The following is a 24,309-nucleotide window of genomic DNA, read 5'->3' as shown; positions in this document are numbered from 1 at the left end:
GAGAGGCAGGAGGGAAAACCATGGTCTGTATGTAAAATAAAAGAAAAATTCATAAAAAATTTAAAAAGAAAATGAATGCAATGATATGTTGTTGATATTTGTGAGATTCTTGGACATTTTGTTCTTCTGTCCTGTAATACTCTACAGTCAACTACTTTGAGAACATTGTTTTTTCCTCCAGAAAGAGTGAGTATGTAAAAACTTATCCTTGCTTATAATTAGAGTTCTTCCGGTCATGGTAGCACTCATCAGTAGGATTTGCTGAAGGAGGCAGAGGTGGGAGAATCACAAGTTTGAGGCCTGCCTGGGATACACATTAAAAAAAAAAAAGCAACAAGAAAAATCAAACTAAGGTTCCTTTTAAGGTTTTAATAATGTTTTAATTAGTTTTGATTCCTATTGTTTGATAATGTCATATATACATGAAATTTCAAATATATATATATATATATATATATATATATATATATATATATATATATCACCATATATAAGTATAATGTGCTTTGTTCAAATTTACATCCCCACTCATTTCCCTCTGAGTCTTTCCCTACTTTCAACAACTTTTAATTCTTATGCAAGATCCTGTTAGTTTTGGTGGTGGTGGTGTTTTTGTTTTCATTTGTTTGTTTGTTTTTTTGAGATATGATCTTCCTATGAATTCTTGGCTAGCCTGGAACTTACTATGTGGACCATGCTGACCTCAAACTCACAGAATTCTCCCTATCTTTGTCTCTGGAGTGCTTTAATTAAAGGCAAGATTTTTTTATATTCAAAATTTTAATTACATCATTTCTTCTCTACTAACTCCTACACTTCTCATGTCCAACTTATACCTCTCTCCTCCATTCACAGATTCCTTTCACCTCCATGGTTATGTATACATATAAATAAATGTAAAAATATAGCCTTCTGAGTCTGTTCAGTATTGCCTGCATGCGTATGTTTCTAAAGCTGACTATTATGTAGGTAATATTGGATTAACAATGAAGAGCAACATCCCTGGGAAAGAATATTTTTCCTCCCTCTCCCTCTCTTAGTGATTGTTAATTTCCTTTAACTCATGTAGGGCTAGGGCCCTGTGAGTTTGCCCCATCTACATTGATAAGGGAAATTACACCTATTTAAGATTCTTTGATATCATTTATTTGCCTCTTCCTATTGCCTGAATGCTGTCTTCAAAATTAACTCTTTTGCTCTTGTGTACAAACATTTAAACACACATGCACACACACGCACATGTCTTTTTCTTTCTCTTACTTGTGTTCTGCTTTTGCTTATAAAATAAGACTGAAGTTACATGGAAAATTTCATTTTCAAACAAAGGACAGAAATGTCTCTTTTAAATGTTCGCTGAGATATTCAGTGATGCCAAAAGTCATTTTCAGGCACTACCATTTTATCACAAATATGACCTTGGAACATGGTAAGTTAAATAAACAAGTTTGGCTATTTCCTATCTGATTAGGACAAAAATAAAACCCTCTTTATTTCTAAACAGATGTAAAATTCTCAGGATATCTGTCTATTTGATGTTTGCCTTGATGATGTGGTAATGTTCTAGACTCTGTGTTTAGATACATGTATTTAATTTGAAATAGGTGAGTGGAAAGAGAGTTTTACCAATGACCTAGAAGAGGAAGTGTTTATGAAACATAAAAAAAATCCACTCTGGATGCCTTATAATCCTTGGAAAGATTTATAGAGAACTCTCAATTTTTTAAGGTAACAGATTTATTGAGATATAATTAAAATAGTAAAAACACAAACTTTAAAATATGTAGCTCAATGTTTTTAGCATATTTGAAGTTATGCAAAATATCATCAGCCACCTTATCCCAGAAACCTTCAGAAATCACAGGATTGAGTCTTTTTTTTTCAGTTTATCTATTTTTTTTATTGAGAAAAGGAAAAAAAAAAGTTTCCCTCTCTTCCCAGCCTCCATTTCCCTCCCCCTCCTCTCCAGTCCAACGAGCAGTCAGGGTTCCCTGTCCTATGGAAAGTCCAAGGTCCGCCACCCTCCGTCCATGTCTAGGAAGGTGAACAACCAAACTGGCGAGGCTCCCACAAAGCCAGAACATGAAGTAGGGTCAAAACCCCATGCCATTGTCCTTGGCTTCTCATCAGCCCTCATTGTTCGCCATGTTCAGAGAGTCCGGTTTTATCCCATGCTTTTTCAGTCACAATCCAGCTGGCCTTGGTGAGCTCCCAATAGATCAGGCCCATTGTCTCAGTGGGTGGGTGCACCCCTCGTGGTCCTGATTTCCTTGCTCATCTTCTCCCTCCTTCTGCTCCTCATTGGGACCTTGGGAGCTCAGTCCAGTGCTCCAGTGTGGGTCTCTGTCTCTATCTCCATCCATCACCAGATGAAGGTTCTATGGTGATATGCAAGATATTCGTCAGTATTGCTATAGGATAGGGTCATTTCAGGTTCCCTATCCTCAGCTGCCCAAGGAACTAACTGGGGACATCGCCTTAGGCTCCTGGGAGCCACTCTAGGTTCAAGTCTCTTGCCAGCCCTAAGGTGGCTCCCTTAACTAAGAATTGGGCTTCCGTGCTCCCCTATCCAGCCTTCCTTTATCCCAATCATCCTGTTTCCCCAAGTTCCCCCCATGCTTCACTTCTCCCTTTTTCTCCCCATCTCCCTTTACCCCCAACCCACCCCACCCCAAAGATCCCACTTTCCTCCCCAGCAATTTTGCCTACTTCTCATAGGCCAGAGGATAACTATATGTTTTGGATTGGGTTCACCTTCTTATTTAGCTTCTTTAGGTTCACCAATTGTAGACTCCGTGACCCTTATTTATGGCTAGAAACCAATTATGAGTGAATACATCCCATGTTCATCTTTTTGGATATGGGTTACCTCACTCAGGATAGTGTTTTCTATTTCCATCCATTTGCATGCAAAATTCGAGAAGTCATTGTTTTTTACCGAAGCGTAGTACTCTAATGTGTATATATTCCACACTTTCTTCATCCATTCTTCCATTGAAGGACATCTAGGTTGTTTCCAGGATCTGGCTATTACAAATAATACTGCTATGAACATACTTGAACAAATGCTCTTGTCATATAATAGGGCATCTCTTGGGTATATTCCCAAGAGTGGTAATGCTGGGTCCAGGGGTAGGTTGATCCCGAATTTTCTGAGAAACCGAAACACCGATTTCCAAAGTGGTTGCACAAGATTGCATTCCCACAAGCAATGGATGAGGGTACCACTTCCTCCACAGCCTCTCCAGCAAAGGCTATCATTGGTGTTTTTTATTTTAGCCATTCTGATAGGTGGAAGATAATATCTCAAAGTTGTTGTGATTTGCATTTCCCTGATCGCTAAGGAGGTTGAGCATGACCTTAAGTGTCTTTTAGCTAATTGAACTTCTTCTGTTGAGAATTTTCTGTTCAGTTCAGTGCCCCATTTTTTAATTGTGTTAATTAGCATTTTAATGTCTAGTTTCTTGAGTTCTTTATATATTTTGGAGATCAGACCTTTGTCTGTTTGCGGGGTTGGTAAAGTTCTTCTCCCAGTCAGTAGGTTGCCTTTTTGTCTTAGTGACAGTGTCCTTTGCTTTACAGAAGCTTCTCAGTTTTAGTAGGTCCCATTTATTCAATGTTGCCCTTAATGTCTATGCTGCTCGGGTTATACCTAGGAAGCGATCTCCTGTGCAGATCTGTTCTAGGGCACTTCCCACTTTCTCTTCTATCAGGTTCAGTGTGTTCGGACTGATATTGAGGGCTTTAATCCATTTGGACTTGAGTTTTGTGCATGGTGATAGATATGGGTCTATTTTCATTCTTCTACAGGTTGACATCCAGTTGTGCCACCACCATTTGATAAAGATGCTCTCTATCTTCTGTTGTATACTCTTAGCTCCTTTAACGAAAATGAGGTGTTCATAGGTTTGTGGATTAAAATCCAGTTCTTCTATACGATTCCATTGGTCAACTTCCCTGTTTTTATGCCAGTACCACACTGTTTTCATTACTGTAGCTCTGTAATAGAGTTTGAAGTCAGGGATGGTAATGCCTCCAGAAGATCCTTTATTGTATAGGATTGTTTTGGCTATCCTGGGCTTTTTGTTTTTCCATATAAAGTTGATTATTGTCCTCTCAAGATCTGTGAAGAATTTTGAAGGGATCTTGATGGGGATTGCATTGAATCTATAAATTGCCTTTGGCAGAATTGCCATTTTTACTTTGTTGATCCTCCCAATCTAAGAGCAGGGGAGGTCCTTCCATTTTCTGGTATCCTCTTCAATTTCTTTCTTCAATGCCTTAACGTTCTTGTCAAATAGATCTTTTACTTCCTTTGTTAGAGTTACCCCAAGATATTTTATGCTGTTTGTGGTTATCTTGACAGGTGAAGCTTCTCTGATTTCCCTCTCTGCTTCCATATCCTTTGTGTATAAGAGGGCGAATGATTTTTTGGAATTGATCTTGTATCCTGCCACATTACTGAAGCTGTTTATCAGCTGTAAAAGTTCTTTGGTGGAGTTTTTGGGGTCTCTTATGTAGATTAACATATCATCTGCTAATAACAAAAGTTTAACTTCTTCCTGTCCAATTTGAATCCCCTTGATCCCCTTATGTTGTCTTACTGCTATTGCTAGAACTACAAGCACTATATAGAAGAGGTATGGCGAGAGTGGACAGCCTTGTTGTGTTCCTGAGTTTAGTGGGATGGCTTTAAGTTTCTCTCCATTTAATTTGATGTTAGCTGTCGGCTTGCTGTATATAGCTTTTATTATATTTAGGTATGAACCTTTTATCCCTAATCTCTCCAAAACTTTTATCATAAAGGGATGTTGGATTTTCTCAAATGTTTTTTCAGCATCTAATGAAATGATCATATGGGTTTTTTTTTCTTTCAGTTTATTTATATCATGGATTACATTGATAGATTTTCGTATGTTGAACCAGCCCTAAATCTCTGGGATGAAGCCTACTTGATCATAATGGATAAATTTCCTAATGTGTTCTTGGATACGGTTTGCCAGTATTTTGTTGAGGATTTTTGTGTCAATATTCATTAGTGATATTGGCCTGTAATTCTCTTTCTTGGTTGAGTCTTTGTGAGGTTTTGGTATCAGAGTGACTGTACTTTCATAAAAGGAATTTGGCAATGACCCTTCTGTTTCTATATTGTGAAATACATTAAGGAGTATAGGTATTAGGTCTTCTTGGAAGTTCTGGTAGAATTCTGCATTGAAACCATCTGGTCCTGGGCTTTTTTTGGTAGGGAGGGTTTTGACAACAGCTTCTAATTCTTCGTGACTAACAGGTCTATTTAGGTTGTTCACCTGGTCCTGGTTTAACTTAAGTAAATGGTATTTATCTAAAAAATTGTCCATTTCTTTTACATTTTCCAGGTTTGTGGCATACAGGCTTTTGTAGTAAGATCTAATGATTCTCTGAATTTCCTCTGTGTCTGTGGTTATGTCCCCCTTTTCATTTCTGATCCTATTAATTTGCATATTCTCTCTCTGCCATTTGATTAGTTTGGATAGGGGTTTATCAATCTTGTTGATTTTCTCCAGGAACCAGCTTTTTGTTTCATTGATTCTTTGTATTGTTTTCTGTGTTTCTATTTTGTTGATTTCAGCCCTCAGTTTGATTATTTCCAGTCTTCTACTCCACCCAGGTGAGTCTACTTCTTTTTTTTTCTAGAGCATTCAGGTGAGCTGTTAAGTCTCCAATGTGTGCTTTTTCTGTTTTCTTTAAGTGGGCACTTAGTGCTATGAACATCCCAATTATTCTTAGGTTTGGTCTTTTTATTGGTTCCCACATTTCCTGAATGTTTTGTGATGAAAATTTGTTGGTTTTGCTGTTTTCTTTTATCATTGTGTTTATTTCCTCTGGTATCTTCAGTGTCTGAAATTCTTTCTTCTATCTCTTGTAATCTGTTGGTTGTACCTGTCTCTGTATTTCCTGTTCATTTACCCAGATTTTCCATCTCCATCCTTCCCTCGCTTTGTGTTTTCTTCATTACTTCCATTTCTTTTTTCATGTCTTGAACCACTTCCCTTACCTGTTTGATTGGTTTTCTTGGGTATCTTTGAGCACATTATTCATTTCCTCTACCTTTTTGTTTGTGATCTCTAATTGTGTATGGCAGTTTTTCACCTCCTGTTTAAGGTCTTCTGTTATTTTCATATAATTCACTTTTGAGTTGATTTCTTCTAATTCTTCTAGATTAGGGTGTACAGTTCTTATTTCAGGATCTCTGGATTCTGGTGATGTCATGTTGCCTTTCATGTTGTTGGAGGAATTCTTGCCTTGGCGCCTTCCTTTCTCTTCCTTCAAATGGAGCCAGGAGAGGCCTGGTGTCTTGGTCCAGTCTGCTGTGACTGACTCTGGTTGTCACTCTTCAGTGTAGGAGCAGGAACCGTCCAGTCCAGATGGAATTTCTCAGCACCGAATCATAGACGCCTGGTAGTCCAATGACCCACGGACATAAGGGAGAACTTGGGGAGCAGGGCGGGGATGAGTAGAACACAGGACACCCTACTGCAAAAGCTGAAGGTGCCCGGGCTTCCTTTGGGAAGGGGTCTTTGAGGCCTGCCCGGTAGGCAGGCACTCACCTCTCTGTGTGGGTAACCTTAGTGTAGGAGCAGAAAACTGTTCCTGAGCAAAGGACCTAGCAGATTACGCAGGCTTGGGGGGGGGGGGTCGGGTGTAAGAAAGACAGCCCTGCAGAAGGAGCTGGGGGAGGGGGGGGTTGTGGTCTCTTCCAGGTGATCGCACACACTCACCCGTCCAGATGGAACTCCTCAGTACCTAAACTGGGCCGCCTGGTAGCCCAATGATCTGGGGACAAAAGGAAAAAAACTGGCAGGCCGGGCGAGATCCGCTCTGGGAGGGTCTCCTGTCCAGATGGTACTCCTCAGTACATAAACAGGGCCACCTGGTAGCCCGATGATCCGGGGACAAAAGGAAGAAACCAGGCAGGCGGGACGAGATCCAGGAGTGCAGAGGCACCCCTGGAGCACAAGCTGAAGGTGCCTGGGCTCCCTTTCAGGGGTCCTTGAGGCTTGCCCGGTAGGCAGGCACTCACCTCTCTGGGTGGGTAGCCTTCGTGTAGGAGCAGAAAACTGTTCCTGAGCAGAGGACCTAGCAGAAAACGCAGGCTTGTGTGTGTGTGTGTGGGGGGGGGGGGGGTCGGGTGTAAGAAAGACAGCCCTGCAGAAGGAGCTGGGGGAGGGGGGGTTGTGGTCTCTTCTGGGTCAATCCGCCCCTGGATTGCACACACTCACCAGTCCAGATGGAACTCCTCAGTACCTAAACAGGGCCGCCTGGTAGCCCGATGATCCTGGGACAAAAGGAAAAAACCTGGCAGGCGGGGCGAGATCCGCTCTGGGTGGGTAGTCTGTCCAGATGGAACTCCCAGGATTGAGTCTTATATGCACCACCAGTCACTCTTTTATAATTTATTCTTTGTTTTGAAAAACAATGCAAAATTGTCATTCATAGCCCAATTTGTACATCCCCCAGTTCCTTCATATCCCCCCAACATGTCTTCCTCCCAACTTCCTATCTTTTTATTATAACTCACAAAATTCAGTTAATACTTCTCATGCATGCATGGATATAGTACCATCCACTGGAACATTAGAAACCTACCAGTGGCCAAATTCTCAATAAAGTGTAATTCTCCCTCCTTCACCAGCTGTCTACTGCCAATAATTGCTCCTCAGTTAGGTGTCAGGCCTGAAAATCATTTAACCCATTCATTCTGGGGTTCTGGATAACTTGATCTTGTATATGTCATATGCAGTAGCCACTACTGATGTGAGCTCATACCTGTAGTAGCCACATTGTGTCCAGAAGAGAGTATTTCATAGTACTCCTATCCATTTTCCAGTTCTTCTACTCTTATTTCTGCCTCCCTTTCAGAGATATCCATTGATCTCTGGAGGTGGGGGCCTTAATATAGATGTGTTGTTCAGGGCTGAGTACTCAGTTTCATATTCTCAGTAATTTACCCAGTTGTGCCCCTCTCCACTGACTGGTGTCCACTGCAAAGAGAAGCTTCTCTGACCTGTAACTTTTCATTCTCCCTCTTCCCATATCCCCTATCAAATATTAATCTACTTTCTGCATGTATGAACTTAACTATCTGTACATTATTATAAATGTAATTCTATATATAATTTACATACTCATATTGTCTTTATGACTATTTTTATTTCACTTAAAATCCTTTTCATGATCCACCCATGTTAGAAACATAAATATTCCACTTTTTATATGCAATATATGTATCAATATTTCATTCTTTTTAGTGCTAAATAGCAAGTTTTAGCATCTTATGGGCAACACTAAATAATAAGTCATTATGTGACACCACATTTTCCTTCTGTCTTGATCATTATTTGAATTATTTCTAACTTTGGTTTTTACAGAATAATAATATATAGAAGTTTGTGTTGAAGTATTTTTATAGAAATGTTTCCAATCTCTGGAAAAGAAATTGTTATGCTATCTGACAACTCTATATTTGACTTTTTCATGCATTACTGACCTTCAGTTTTTTAAGATTATATTGTTTTATTTTAGGTGTATAAATATTTATCCTGCATGTGGGACTGTGCTCCCTGTTCATGTCTGGTACCTGAGGAAGTCAGAAGAGAACTGCAGATTTCTTGGAACTAGACTTGTGGTTGGTTGTTAGCCATCACTTGGGTCCTTGGAATTGAGCTCAGGGTCTTTGCAAGAGCAGCAATTTCTGTTCACTTCTGAGTCTTCTCTCTAGTTCCCAATCTCTGTTTTAAAGTGATTGTGTATATTACATTATTTCCATCAATATTTGAGGTTTCCAATTTCTCCCCATTCTAGCAGAAGCCTATTGCAGCCTTTTAAATTTTAACCATGCTAGTGGGTGTGAAATGTCATTTCACTACTCTTTTCACTTGCATTTTGTAACCATAACAATATTAAATGCCTTTCATGCATTTGTTGGTCAATTTATATCATCACTAGGGGAAGGTGCTTTGTTTGTTTGCTTGTGTTTTAATTGAGCTATTTGCCACTTGCCTTTTTATTAACACATAATACTTGTACATATCTTCTAAGTACAATATAATACTTACATATACACATTCACTTTATATTTGCCTAGACAGAAATCATATGTTTTTTGATTTGTCTTTTCAGCTTTCAAACCTGAAATTATTTGTATCACACAAAGTAAGTTAAGATGAGCTGTAGCCACTTCACTATCCTATGAATACTAGAACTTGGTGTTTCAGCTATGTTTCAGTATCCATTATGCATCTTCCATCTAAATGACCATCAAGTCTTGTACCTTCATCATACACTCCTTTAGGATTTCATGAACATTTTACTAATGTTGATGATTAAAACACTAGCATACATTTCAGAGGACATGCTAATATTATAATGTTCACTAAGATGAATTAACTGTGACTATTGTGGAGTATCATGTAACATTTCCATCTGTTCATACAACATGCACTGATCAAGTCCAAGCCACTTCACTCTTCGTAATACTTAATAGTTGGAAGGGTTCTTTAGTGATCTGTATTTTAGCTTCTACATATTTCAAAACCTACAGTGTTTATATTTATGTGTCTTGATTATTTGTATTACTACAATATCATCCAGTTCTATCCACTTCACTGCAAATAACAGGGCTTCATAACTTTTATGGTTAAATAATACTCTGTTGTACATATATTTTATATTTTCTTTATACATTCATGTGTTCATGAGCACTTAGGCTGCTTCCACCTATTAATTATTTTGGATAGCAAGGCAATAAACGTGAGAATGCAGATGTCTCTTTGACAGTCTTATTTCAATTCCTTTTATTACACAGCCAGTTGTGAAACTGCAGGACCATATAGAAGTTGTGTCTTGTTTTAACCTCTCTCCCTTACTTCCCTTCTCCTTTTTCTGTCCCTTTGTTTATTTTCCCTGGGGAATGAAACTAGTAAATGTATTTTATAAGAGTGAAGTATGAATAATAATCATAAAGAGACTTTTGCATGGCTGTAAAAACAGTCTGAATCCTTCTCATACCACTTACCACCTCTGTTACTGTAGACAGATTATTTATTAAATTTCTCTGGACAACAGTTGCTATTTTTTTATTTTTATAGAGAGCAATCTAAAATGCGCATGAAATGAGACTTCATTTGCAATGTTACTAGTAAAATAATGTGATAACAATCTAATCATTCCTTATGGAAATAGAGGCAACCATGCCACTGCCCATTTAGTACCACTCTTTCCATTTTTTACTTATATTTTACTAGTTGGACTTCTACATAAGTAGTCAGTTCATTTGGGAGATATTTTTGGCTTCTACTTTTTGACAGATAAGATACCAAATTTTGAAAATATAAATGACATTTCTTCCCTCATATTTTTCACAATGTAGTATAACAAACAGTCAAAATCTTCCATACAGTCGGGTGACTGCTTTGGCATATCCATGGTGCTACAAATGAATATAACACAGTCAATGACACTTCGCCAGAGAGAAAAAGATTCAGTGACAACTTCTTTTTTATTTATTTATTTCTTTATTCATTCATTCATTCATTTATATTATTTAATTAAAAATTTCCGCCTCCTCTCCTGCTATTTCCCTCCCTCTCCCCCATCCCCCTTCCCCTCCCTCTCCAGTCCAAAGAGCAGTCAGGGTTCCCTGCCCTTTGGGAAGTCCAAGGTCCTCCCCCCTCCATCCAGGACTAGGAAGGTGAGCATCTAAACAGACTAGGCTCCCACAAAGCCATTACATGCAGTAGGATCAAAACCCAGTGTCATTGTCCTTGGCTTCTCAGTCAGCCCTCCTTGTCAGCCACATTCAGGGAGTCCGGTTTGATCACATGTTCCTTCATTCAGCTGGCCTTGGTGAGCTCCCATTAGATCAGTCCCACCATCTCAGTGGGTGGGCACAGCCCTCACAGTTCTAACTTTCTTGCTTGCTCATGTTCTCCCTCCTTCTGCTCCTCATTTGGACCTTCAGAGCTCAGTCCAGTGTTTCAATGTGGGTCTCTGTCTCTATCTTCATCCATCACCAGATGAAGTTTCTATGGTGATATGCAAGATATACATCAGTATGGCTACAAAATATGGCCATTTCAGGCTCCCTCTCCTCAGCTGCCCAAGGATCTAGCTGGGGACATCTCCATGGACACCTGGGAACACCTCTAGAGTCAAGTCTCTCGCCGACCCTAAAATGGCTCCCTTAATTAAGATATATACTTCTCGACTCCCATATCCATCCTGCCTCTATCCCAACCATCCCATTCCACCAAGGTCTCCCCATCCTCACCTTCTCAAATTTTTCTCCTCATTTCCCCTTACCCCCACCCCATCCCCACCCCCATGTTTCCAATTTTTGCCTGGCAATCTTGTCTCCTTCCAATATCAGAAGGATAACTTTATGTTTTTCTTTGGGATCACCTTCTTATTTAACTTCTCTAGGATCTAATATTATAGGCTCAATGTCCTTTATTTATGGCTAGAATCCACTTATGAGTGAGTACATACCATATTCATCTTTTTGGGTCTGGGTTACCTCACTTAGTATAGTGTTTTCTAGCCTTTAACATGCTAATTAACCCAATTAAAAAATGGGGCACTGATCTGAACAGAGAATTCTCAACAGAAAAAGTTCAAATGGCCAAAAGACACTTAAGGTCATGCTCAACCTCCTTAGTGATGAGGGAAATGCAAATCAAAACAACTTTGAGATACCATGTACACCTGTCAGAATGGCTAGAATCAAAAACATCAATGATAGCCTTTGCTGGAGAGGATGTGGAGTAACCATTGCTGGTGGGAATGCAAACTTGTGCAACCACTTTGGAAATCAGTGTAGCGGTTTTTCAGGAAATTCTGGATCAGCCTACCCCAGGATCCAGCAATACCACTTTTGGGAATATACGCAAGAGATGCTCTATCATACTACAAAAGCATTTGTTCAACTATGTTCATAGCAGTATTATTTGTAATAGCCAGAACCTTGAAACAACCTAGATGCCCCTCAAGGGAAGAATGGATAAAGAAAGTGTGGAATATGTACGCATTAGTGTACTACTCATCAGTAAAAAACAGTAACAACTTCTTGAGGCACGTTTTCCAAAGAAAAAATAATAATTCTCTTAAATTTGAAGTTTCAGAAAACCAGAAATTCATTACCCTTAAACATAAGGGTTCCGGGTCACAGACAGCACACAAAACCTTTCATAAACACATGTAGCATCTCTTCCAACATAGTCCACAAAGCAAAGGTCTTATTGGACTCCTTCTGTAGAATGAGCATATTCACCACAGATACAAACATGGTGATTTAAGTCTAAAACATTAAAGAACTACATAATGTAGTTTGGTAGTTATTCTTGGGACAGTAGCTGAGGTGGAAATAGGAAAAGCGGCTTTAAAATTTGAAATGTTTGGGGCTGAAGTGATGACTCAGTGGTTAAGAGTTGCTCTTCCAAACAACCGAATTTGGTTCCCAGCATTCAGGTCATAAATCAAGTTTCAAAGGAGCTGATGTCCTCTTTGACTTCAATGAGCATCTACACACACACACACACACACACACACACACACACACACACATTAAAATAATGCAAATACTTATCTCATCACCAATGATTTAAATCGAAATCATTAGAGATGAAACCCAGATAATTGTTAGTAAGTGCTCTCCAAGTAATTCAAATGCAAAATGAGTGTTAAAAACAAAGATGGTGCATAGACAAACAGATTTCTCATCACACGTTTTTTCCTTGTGGCTCAGCTAACAAATTTTAATGAGCCATTTTATATTTCTTGTCCTTAATTTCCCTGTCTGCTTTAGGAAGTGATCTCTAAGGTCTCAAATTCTCCTACCATGGTTTCCTCTCTGGGCAGTATTTCTCCTGCTCATTTACTGCAGTACATATTTTGGTATTTTGATTGCTATATTGCTTAGTTTATCCAAGCACATGGTCATTCTCAAATTGATTTATACTGTGGAAGAAAATTAATGTTCTCAAGGAAAAATGTTTGGTTAAAGCCAATTTTTCGAAGACGTGTGTGATGAAATCAAATATAATAACACTTCAGAGACTAGCACTTTAAGTAACGAGAAAATCCAGATTGTGATGTATTGGAAGAAGTTATTCACCAAGGGGTTGTGCACAAGATAGACAAGACTTAGAACATGCAGGCTTCCATCCTATTTAGAACATAGTCTACAGGGAATGCAATCTTCTCTGATCACAAGCATGCTTTATGGTTATTGTTCTGGAAAGGTGAACTGATTGGGAGAATTTTCTGGTTTGTATCAACTTTCGGTATTCATCTGCTAAAATATACTTCAGATAAAAGCACATATCATAATAGTTCCTATAATTTTTAATGGGAATTACTGATGTTGACAATATTTGCTGTGCAAAAATTAAGACTTTTTAAAGTGGAAGTTCTGTGGTCTACAAAATGCTATTGAGGTTAAGAATACACATCTGTGCTACATGTTTTGGGATCATCTCATCATCTCTCAAGTATTCCCAAGGAAAATATATAGTTGCTGAGTCAGATGGTTTGCCAATTGTTCCAGTCCTTGGGGTAAATTAGCAATGTTGTACATAGAGTTTCATCCAATAATAGCAGAAAGAAAACAGGGTTTGGGAAAATTGCACAACTGGAAAGAAAGCAGAACTCGAAACAGTCAAACAAATATACTAACAGGTGAACTGAAGTCCAGGACAAGTGAGGATGGGGAATACTGGCTTCCCAATGAGCTCATGCATTTCCAGATGCAGATAAATTGGTTCCAAGACTGAGACAATGACTTATGGAGTGTGAATTACTGGTTGAGGTACGGGAAGTCATGGAAAGGTTACAAGTCAGATACGGTAATTAAGTAAGAAATCATTTCCTCCTCCAAGCACCCCTTCCCAATTCATATTTGTATATACTTAAGACAAATGGATACAGAATATATACATGAAGAGGAATAAGCATGAACTTTGCCATGAGATTGTCTCAGCTATATAATTGAGATGTATAAAATATCACTTTGTTTTCTGAAATATCACTTTCTTAATTGTAAAACCAAAGCAAAGTACCAGTATAGTAGTATTATTGTGAACATAAATGATAATACATAAAAAGGTCCACAATACATCTTGATGTATCCTATATATTTAATAGTTGATAGTTCCTCTATTGGTTTGTGTGTTAGGTTTTTTAATTCCCTTTACTTAGTTACTGGGGGAGCTCTGAAGAATAATATTTTGTAAATAGGAAAGTATAAATAAAATTGATAACCATGTTGATTCATTTTGACATGACTTATACAGACTTTTGAAATTTCTTGGTAATACAGTTAAGGTAATAATTTTTACCTTCAAGAAGAAGATGCCTTGAAAGAGGCATCTAAATAGTTGTACCAAATTCATGAATGCTTATAATTTTCACTGAGCTAGAAAACCCCTGTGTAATTTAAAGAACAATAACATTTACTGGTTGTATTTTTGCATCTTTCTTATCTTGTATCCTCTCTACCATCATTTTTGGTATTGGACAAGAAGCTTTACACCTGTTTGTTTTGCGTGCCTTTTGGCAGTCCTCAATAGTAATGTGCTTATATTCTAGAAGATAAATTGAGAAGAATAATGAAAGGAAGGTGCAAATTATTATTTACAGTTAGTTTCCTTTGAAGATACTGGAAGGCACAGAGATGCCAATGGCATACAACAAGAAGAGCACTCAGAGCATAAAACTGTAATATATTGTGCTTTTGCCCCTAAGATTTAACTTGTCAGTTTTGGAACATAAAACCACTTACTTCTTTGTGTGCTAGTCTTCACAGAAATAAGTATTCAGAATAAACACAGTTTGTGAGCCATTATTTAAATGTTCTTGTCATCAAGCCTGACATGACAACTTGCCACCAATTTCTGAGACCCTCATAGTAGGAGAGAACTAACTTCCACATGATGTTCTCTGACCTGCACATGCACTGTGGCAAAGAAATATATCTACAGCAATAACAATAATAATAAATAAAAATAAAAGTAAAATGTACACTGCATTCTTGAATAAATAGTGAGCATATTTTATAATCTAATAAAACATATTACAATAATAATAATCTGATACTCAATAACTTACAATATATGTGCAAATAGTTACATCATGGCTTCCTTGACTTGAAGCTCTAGTTGGTGACTAAAGTTAGTAATCTCTCAACATACATTAAAGTACAAGTCCAGTTGATATGTCATCATTATTACTCTTATGCCTAAAAATCAGGGGGAATTATGGACAAAAGATGGAAAGATAGATAATAGCCTGAGGACCAGGATGTTTTCTGGGAGATTGTATCTTTCTGACATGATTGGGAAGCCACACCAACAAAATCTCAGTCTGGCTTCCTAAACAAAACCTGAAACATGACACCAGCAGTTGGCGTTACAACATAGATGAAGAAAATCAAACAAGGTTCACCTCCTAGATTAACTGCTACAGGCAATTAGTGAATACAGAGAGAGGGATAATCCATGTTTCTAAGGGATGAGGCTCCTAATTGGTTATCCAGCACTAAATGGTTAGTTGTAAAAATACATATGAACAAACTGGACTCAGTGGGTTGTATTTATATCTTGGTTACCTTTTTATAATTAGGTAACAGTAATAATTGAAAAAATAAATATAAAATGGAGTTGGGTGTGGAACAGGAAGAGTTAGAGGGAGTAGAGAAATGTTGCAAGTACGGTACATATAGATGAAACTAAATTTTTGACAAAGACTATATATACATAGTATATATGGTACATTTAAGGAAAAAATTATGAGTATTGGCAATATAGGTAAGTTTCACCTGCTGTAGGAGATGCAAAACAAACTATTTGGAATGTTACTTGGATACATTTGAAATCAAATGATGAGGATCTGGCATTCCTACTTTGAAAAAGAAAATCATCTACTGTTAGCCTTCTTAGGAGCTAGTCTTATAAAACTTTAGTGAATAGCTATGAATCTCACTATCCTTATTTCTTTCAGTTCTGGATGCAAAATAAAAGTGCCACAGACAGCATGGATTATATACAATGTAATTCTCTGCTCAAACTCTGGCTGATAGAAGTCTGAGTGCAGGGGGTCAGCACAGTCAGGTTCAAATGGGGATCCTGTCCTTGGGTACAGGATGCTTTTGTGTCCTTATAGGGCAAAAAGACAAGAAACATATTTGGGGTCCCTAATGTAAGTATCAGAATATGGGGAGTTCTGAAGGCTATCTCTCAATGCTGTCACTTTCAGGATCACGATTTTAGTAGATGAAGTGTAAGAGGACACAAAGTCCAGTTCATGACACAGGAATTTGTAACTAATCCTTATGTTCCCTGTTAACAATTATACTAGTCTTTAATTCTATATTATATAAGTATAGTGGAATAATTCTACAATGAAACTGTGTATATGGTATGTGGTTACACATGTTTAAAAGTCAAAGCTTTGTTGTAAAGATCAGATGAACATGGATGTCCTTGAATTCTATCTTATTTTCAAGGGAAAGCCTTTGAGTCTTCCTCTCTGAGTAGATTATTTGGAGCTTATCATAGAGAACACTGATGGTGTGGATTATTATTTCTAAACCTAATTTCTTGAGAGTTTTTGACTTATGAAGATTTGGAATCTGGTTACCTGTGTTCTGCATTTGTGATTAACACGATTATGTGACATTTATCCTTCATCCAGCTAAAATTTGAATGCCATGGATAAATTCCATGTTTATAATAGCGAATAATATTTTTAATGTTCTGTTGGATATAACATTAGGCATTTTATACCTGGAGAAATTAAAGAAGAAAATATCTAGACAGGAAAGGAAGAACCAAAATCACATGTTTGCTGATAATTTAATCTTCCACTCAAAATGGTCAAAAATCAATTAAAGTCAAAGGATGCAAAAAGCAACATTCATAAGCAGCACATTTTATAATCTAACAACAAACTACTGGAAAAAAGAAATTAAGAAGTAATTATATATAGTATTATCAAACAAATTAAAACATCATAGAATAAATTTAACCAGACAGTTGAAAGTTTTGTACACTGAAAAAACAAAACTTGATGAAAGAACTTAGAAAAATGAATCAAAAGAAATCCTCTGCTCATGAATTATGAAAATTTGCATTGTTAACAAGTTACTAAATATTCCAAATAACGTAAAGATTAAATAAAATTTTAATAAAATTCTCATTTTATTCTTCAAAGAAATAGACAGTAAATACTAAAGGTCTTATAGGAACAAAAAGACTAAATAGTTGAAGCAATGTTGATCTCCCCCAAACAACCAAACACACTGAGGATATGACACTATCAAAATTTAAATAAATTACAATGCTACAATAATCAAAACAGCACTGTACTAGCATCAAAGCAAGTATTTAGTCTGATGGGGCAGAATGAATCCAAACAATAAACTCATATTCCACAGTCAGCTGACTCTCTCTCTTTCTCTCTCTCTCTCTCTCTCTCTCTCTCTCTCTCTCTCTCGTCCTGGAACTAGGTCTTGTAGATCAGGCTGGCCTTGAACTCCTGTAGATCTGCTTGCCTCTGCCTCCCCAGTGCTGGGATTAAAGGCACACACCACCACTGCCTTTGATTTTTTTAAACCTACTGTTTTTTCGAGATTATAATACAATTACATCGTTTCCCTCCCCTCTTCCCTTTCTTCCCTCCAAATGCTCCTATTACCCCTCCTTTCACTTTTTCAAATCCATGGCCTTCATTTTTATTAATTGTTGTGATATATATAAACAAACACATATAGAACCCAACCCACAGACATTCCTAAGTACAATTGTACAAAGGAGCTAATACATATTTTGGAGAAAAGACAGTCTCTTAAAGAAATAATGCTCGAAATACTGACAACCCACATGCAGAAGTTTAAAAGCTAATAATTATCATTCACTCTTGTTACAGGGAAGTTCAAACTGGATCAAAAACTCCAAATCCCTAAACTACTAGAAGTAAACATGGGAAGAACATTTTCAAATATTGGTAAAGGCGTTTTCGGAAGAACATGCCAAAAGCATGGGAAACAAAGTAAATCATATTGTTTAAAATATTACAAAAACAACTATTGCAATTTAAAAGAGCCAGATCTGGCTGGACAAATGGCTTAGTGGTTAAGAGCACTGCCTACTTTTCCGAAGGTCCTGAGATCAACTCCCAGCAACCACATGGCTAACAGCCATCTGCAATGAAATATGGTGCCCTCTTCTGGTATGAAAATGTACATGCAAGCAGAACACACAATGCATCATAAATAAATAAATCTTTTTCCTTTTTATTACTTTATAAATAATACCAATCAAAATCCCCACTTCCTCCCCTCCTTTCACTTCTCTCCCGCTCCCCCACAGTCCCTCCCCTCACCCTCTCCAGTCCTAAGAGAGGGCAAGTCACCCTGCCCCGTGGGAAGTCCAAGGCCCACCCCCCCTACATCCAGGCTGAGGAAGGCATGCATCCAAAGAGAATAAGATCCCCAAAAGCCAGTACATGCAGTAGAGACAAATTCCAGTGCCATTATCATTGGTCCCTCAGTCTGTCCCAACTGTCAGCCACATTCAGCAGGTCCAGTTTGATCCCATGCTTGTTCAGTTGCAGTCCAGCTGGATTTGGTAAGCTCCCATTAGTTCAGGCACACTGTCTCAGTGGGTGGACCAACCCCTCATGGTCCTGACTTCCTTTCTCATATTCTCCCTCTTCTGCTCTTCAACTGGACCTTGGGAGCTCAGCCCAGGGCTCTGATATGGGTCTCTGTCTCCAACTGTCGCCGGAAGCAAGGTTCTATGGTGATATTCAAGATATTCATCAGTGTGACTATGGGGCAATGCCAATTCAGGCACCCTCTCCTTCACTGCCCAGTGTCCCTGCTGGGGTCATCCCTGTGGACTCCTGGGGACCCTTCCAGAGCCAAGCCTCTTGCCGGCCCCAAAATGGCTCCCTCAATTAAGATATCTCCTTTCCTGCTTTCATATCCAACCTTCCTCCATCTCAACCATCCCACTCCCCTAAGCTCTCCCCAACCTTCCCCTTCTCCCCTCTCTCTCCTCCACTCCCCTTCCCTCTACCCCACCTGACCCCCATGCTCCCAACTTTTGTCCAGTAATCTTGTCTGCTTCCAATTTCCAGGAGGATCTATGTATGTTTTTCTTTGGGTTCGCCTTTTTACTTAGCTTCTCTAGGATCATGAACTATAGGCTCAATGTCCTTTGTTTATGGCTATTGGCTAAAATAGATTTATTCATTAACCAATAAAAGCAACACATATTCAGAAGGACATCCTACATCAACAGTACCACTATTCAGAATACATAAGGTATGGAACCAGTCCAGATGCCCAACAAAATATAAATTGATAAAGAACATATAGCGTGTATACCCAGATCTGTATAATTCATCCACAAAAATGAAATCCTGAAACAGAATACCAAGTATTTCATCTTTTTTTTTCATATGTGGATACAACAACAACTAAAGGTCAATCTAAAGTTAGGATATAATCATTGGAAGCTAGAAACGGAGCTTTGTGGTTAGGGTTGGAAGAAGGCTGAATTATTTGCTCTAACAATGTACATTTTATGCATGAATGGAAATATGTAATAAATATTTATTAATTAAAGCAGATATTAAATACCAATGAAATAATGTACTGTTTTTTTGAGAAGATAAGCAAAACTAATAAATCTTTAGCCATACTAAGATAAAGATAAATAAGAGTCCCCATAAGTCAGAGGGGAATCATTATACCTCAAATGAACTTTAGATGTTATCATAAGCAATGTATATCTAGAATTCTGACAACATAAAATAGACAAAATCCAGATGCATGTACCTTACCTAAATAAAATAATAAATAGAAAACTTAACTGACCAATAATGAGTAAATCATTAATGGATTATATAGTACTACAAGCCTTGTGTAGATTTATCAACCATAAGATAAAATAAGTAAGTGTGATTTAAATTCAAGGCAGTCACATTGCCACTGCTTACAGGTAGCATGATCTTAGACTGGTAACGCCCAAAACACTTCACAAGAAATCTATTAAAGCTAATAAATAATGTCTTAAACCGCAGGAGAAAAATCAGCACATAAATACTTAGCATTTATATATAAAACAATGCTGAGTTATCTTGAAATAAATTCTACAGGAGGATATCACTTTATCCCAATAGGTATGGATATTATGAAAGGTTTAGCATATAACAGGTACTGGCAAGAATATGGAGAAAAAGGCAACAAATGGATATTTTTGGTGAACATTCAAATAATTACAGCTATAATTTCATGAAAAACAGAATGGAAGTTTTCAAAAAATCAAAATGTAGAGAGATATCACATGATTCAAAACTTTCATTATTGATTATATAACTAAGTGAAATGATGTAAGTATATATAAGCAAATTTTCTATTCCTCCAGGACTATTTATAATAGCAAAGAAATGTTAGTAAACTATGTTACAGTAAACTAATAAAGGGATGTTTAAAAAGGAAATATATATATATATATATATATATATATATTTCAATGGCATGCTATTCAGCCATAAAAAGAATGAAGTTCTATCTTTTATGACAACAGTAACATACCTAAAGATTTATAACTAAATTTTTCACAAAGGTACTATGGAAAACTTTTTGAATAAATGAGAAATAATTTTCTTAATTAAACATGTACAAACATAATCTGAACAACTATTTGTCAAAGGAAACGTGCAAATGACCAACAAATAACAGAGAATGTTATACATCTTAATTAGGGAAAGCAAATTAAAAATAAAATGAGATATTAGATCATATACCTTAAAATGTCTATTACCAAAAAGACAAAATAACAAGTGATATGGGTGTGAGGAAGGGGAAGTTTGTCTCCTGGAAGACGTGTGGTGAGAGTGTAATTCATATGAACACTTTGGGAATAATATGGATGTTCTTCAAGAAGTTTGAACCACCATTGTTGCAGGAGCACGGGGCCCCTTGTTCCATCCCACCAGGCTACGTTACACCCAAAATAATCACACAGAAATTGTATTAATTAAATTAATGCCTGGCCCATTATATCTAGCCTCTTATTGGCTAACTCTCATACTTTGATTTAACCCATTCACTGGCGATTTGATTTATCGCCACTTCACTGGCTTACAGGCATGAGTCTAACCAGCGTCTGTCTAGGGCAGGAAAATCATGGCGTCTTGACTCTGACCTTCTTCCTCCCAGCATTCCATTCTGTCTTCTCCACCTGCCCGAGTTCCACCCTGTCAACTAGGCCAAGGCAGTTTCTTTAATAACCAATGAAAGCAACACAAATACAGAAGGACCTCCTACACCACACCATATGACCTACTAGTCCCAGGACTAAAAGATAAGAGTATGCCAAAGTATTATCTGCACTTTGCTGCCCATTGCACACTTGTGATGGTCAAGAATCAGAATTTGATGTAATTGCATAGCATTTGATAAAAGAATAAAGAAACTTGGCAACGATATGACTACACAAATACATCAACAATATTCTGATATTCAGCTATTATAATGAACTTATGTAATTTTACATAAGATGGATTAACCTTAAGGACTACTAATGTGAAAAAAAAACAGATACAGAAAGATAGACATTACACGTTCTCATTTATATTTGAAGCCTAAATACATATCAAACTTGAGATAACAAAAAGAAATGCTGTTTGCTGGAGGGATGGATAAAGAGGGTCACTGTCTTGAAGAACTCAAAATTTACATTGGACAACAGCAATAAATTCCAGAAATCTGTTTCATATAATGACTACAATTAGCATATTGTGCATTTAAAAATCTTTTGAAGTAGATTTGTCTGCAATCTCATCTCTCTCTTCCTGTCATACACAAACACACACACACACACACACACGTATGGGAGATAATATAAATTAAAGTGCCTAGTGCAGTCATTTGATAATGGATATGTACATCAGAAGACCATGTTGCAATTATAAATTTATAAAAAGCTTTATTTATAAATTCAAATAAACCATTATTCATTGATTTTTCTGTTTAAAGAACTTTAAAAATTCTTCTCTCATATATTAAATCTTAACTTCAGTTTTCCCTTCCTCCCTTTCTGCAGTCTCTCTCCTCCACCTCTTCTCTCTCCCAGATCCATCCTCCCTCTATTTCCACCGCTCCCTCATGAGAAAAGAACAGGTCTCCAAGGGATGTCAACCAAACATGGTAAAATCTGTTGCTATAAGAATAGGAACATATCATCATACCATGGCTGGATGAGGCAACACAGTAGGAGGAAAGGGGTCCTGTAAGAATGCAAAACAATCAGTGACTACTTCACTACCGCTGTTAGAAATCCCACAAGAATGTCATGCTACTCAGCAATAGCATATATGCAGAGGACCGAGTACAGGCTCCCTAATTTCCAATCCCTCAACATGAGGCCAGTTCAGGCTTTGATCCTTATTTTATTTCTGCTCTAATCTCTTTTCACTTCCTCCATCCTGCTAACATTGGGCCTGATTTCTAATTTAGTTTGTTCTATAAATTTAAGTAGGTAATTTAAGAGTTTCCTTTTTTAATGTAGTCACACAACAAGGACTAATGTTGCTGTAGCTTCCTCCCATATGTGTTATGATGTGTTTTCTCTTTTATTTGTCTTGAGAAACATTCTAACTTCTTCCCTTTGGGTTTCTTCTCTGACTGACTTGTGAGTCAGTGTTGTGCTGATTAATGTCTGCATGATCATGAATTGTCCAGTATTCATCTGTTCCTTCTGGCTTCATTCTATTATTTGCTCTGATTTTAGCTTTTGTAATTTTTTAAAGATTTGTTTGGTGACTCAACATGTGATATGCTGAAGAATTCAGATGGTCTGGAGAAGAATTTACATTCTATTGTTTGGTGAAATATCTCTCATCTGCGTACTAAGCTCATTTATTCTATACCATTATTCATGGTTGGTCCTTTAACCACTTTGGATCGGGCATTGTATGTATTTTCAAAAGTGTATAGCTGGAAGTCCACTATTAATGTGTTAGCCACCCTTCCTACAGGTCTGTCAATATTTTTTTATATATGTGAGATGAAGATATATATGTATATATTTATACACATTTCTGACTATTTTATAATTACCTTCCATTCTTTTGTGACAGATTTTGATTTAAAAAACCTAGTTTGTCTCAAAGTTGTTTTGATTTGCATTTCCCTGATCGCTAAGGATGTTGGGCATGGCCTTAAGTGTCTTTTGGCCATTTGAACTTCCTCTGCTGAGAATTCTCTATTCAGTTCAGTGCCCCATTTTTTTAATAGGGTTAATTAGCATTTTAAAGTCTAGTTTCCTGAGTTCTCTATATATTTTGGAGATCAGACATTTGTCAGTTGCGGGGTTGGTGAAGATCTTCTCCCAGTCAGTAGTTTGCCTTTTTATCTTGGTGACAGTGTCCTTTGCTTTACAGAAGCTTCTCAGTTTTAGTAGGTCCCATTTATTCAATGTTGCCCTTAATGTCCATGCTGCTCGGGTTACACATAGGAAGTGATCTCCTGTGCCGATCTCCTGTAGGGTACTTCCCACTTTCTATTCTATTAGGTTCAATGTGTTTTGACTGATAGTGAGGACCTTAATCCATTTGGACTTGAGTTTTGTGCATGGTGATAGATATGGGTCTATTTTCATTCTTCTACAGGTTGACATCCAGTTGTGCCAGCACCATTTGTTGAAGATGCTTTCTTTCTTCCATTATATACTTTTAGCTCCTTTATCAAAAATGAGGTGTTCATAGGTTTGTGGGTCAAAATTCGGGTCTTCTATACGATTCCATTGGTCGACTTCTCTGTTTTTATGCCAGTACCACACTGTTTTCATTACTGTAGCTCTGTAATAGAGTTTGAAGGCAGGGATGGTAATGCCTCCAGACAATCCTTTATTGTATAGGATTGTTTTGCCTATCCTGGGTTTTTTGTTTTTCCATATAAAGTTGATTATTGTCCTCTCAAGATCTGTGAAGAATTTTGAAGGGACCTTGATGGGGATTGCATTGAATCTATAAATTGCCTTTGGTAGAATTGCCATTTTTACTATGTTGATCCTCCCAATCCAAGAGCAAGAGAATTCCTTCCACTTTCTGGTATACTCCTCAGTTTCTTTCTTCAATGCCTTAAAGTTCTTGTCAAATAGATCTTTCACTTCCTTAGTTAGAGTTACCCCAAGATATTTTATGCTGTTTGTGGCTATCGTGAAAGGTGAAGCTTCTCTGATTTCCCTCTCTGCTTCCATATCCTTT

The sequence above is a fragment of the Microtus oregoni genome, unplaced genomic scaffold (genome assembly GCF_018167655.1).
Source record: "Microtus oregoni isolate MIOR12 unplaced genomic scaffold, Mior012 000063F_ref0000156, whole genome shotgun sequence".
Lineage (NCBI taxonomy): Eukaryota > Metazoa > Chordata > Mammalia > Rodentia > Cricetidae > Microtus > Microtus oregoni.
The sequence above is the reverse complement of the archived record's forward strand: the minus strand, read 5'-3'. Positions refer to the sequence as shown.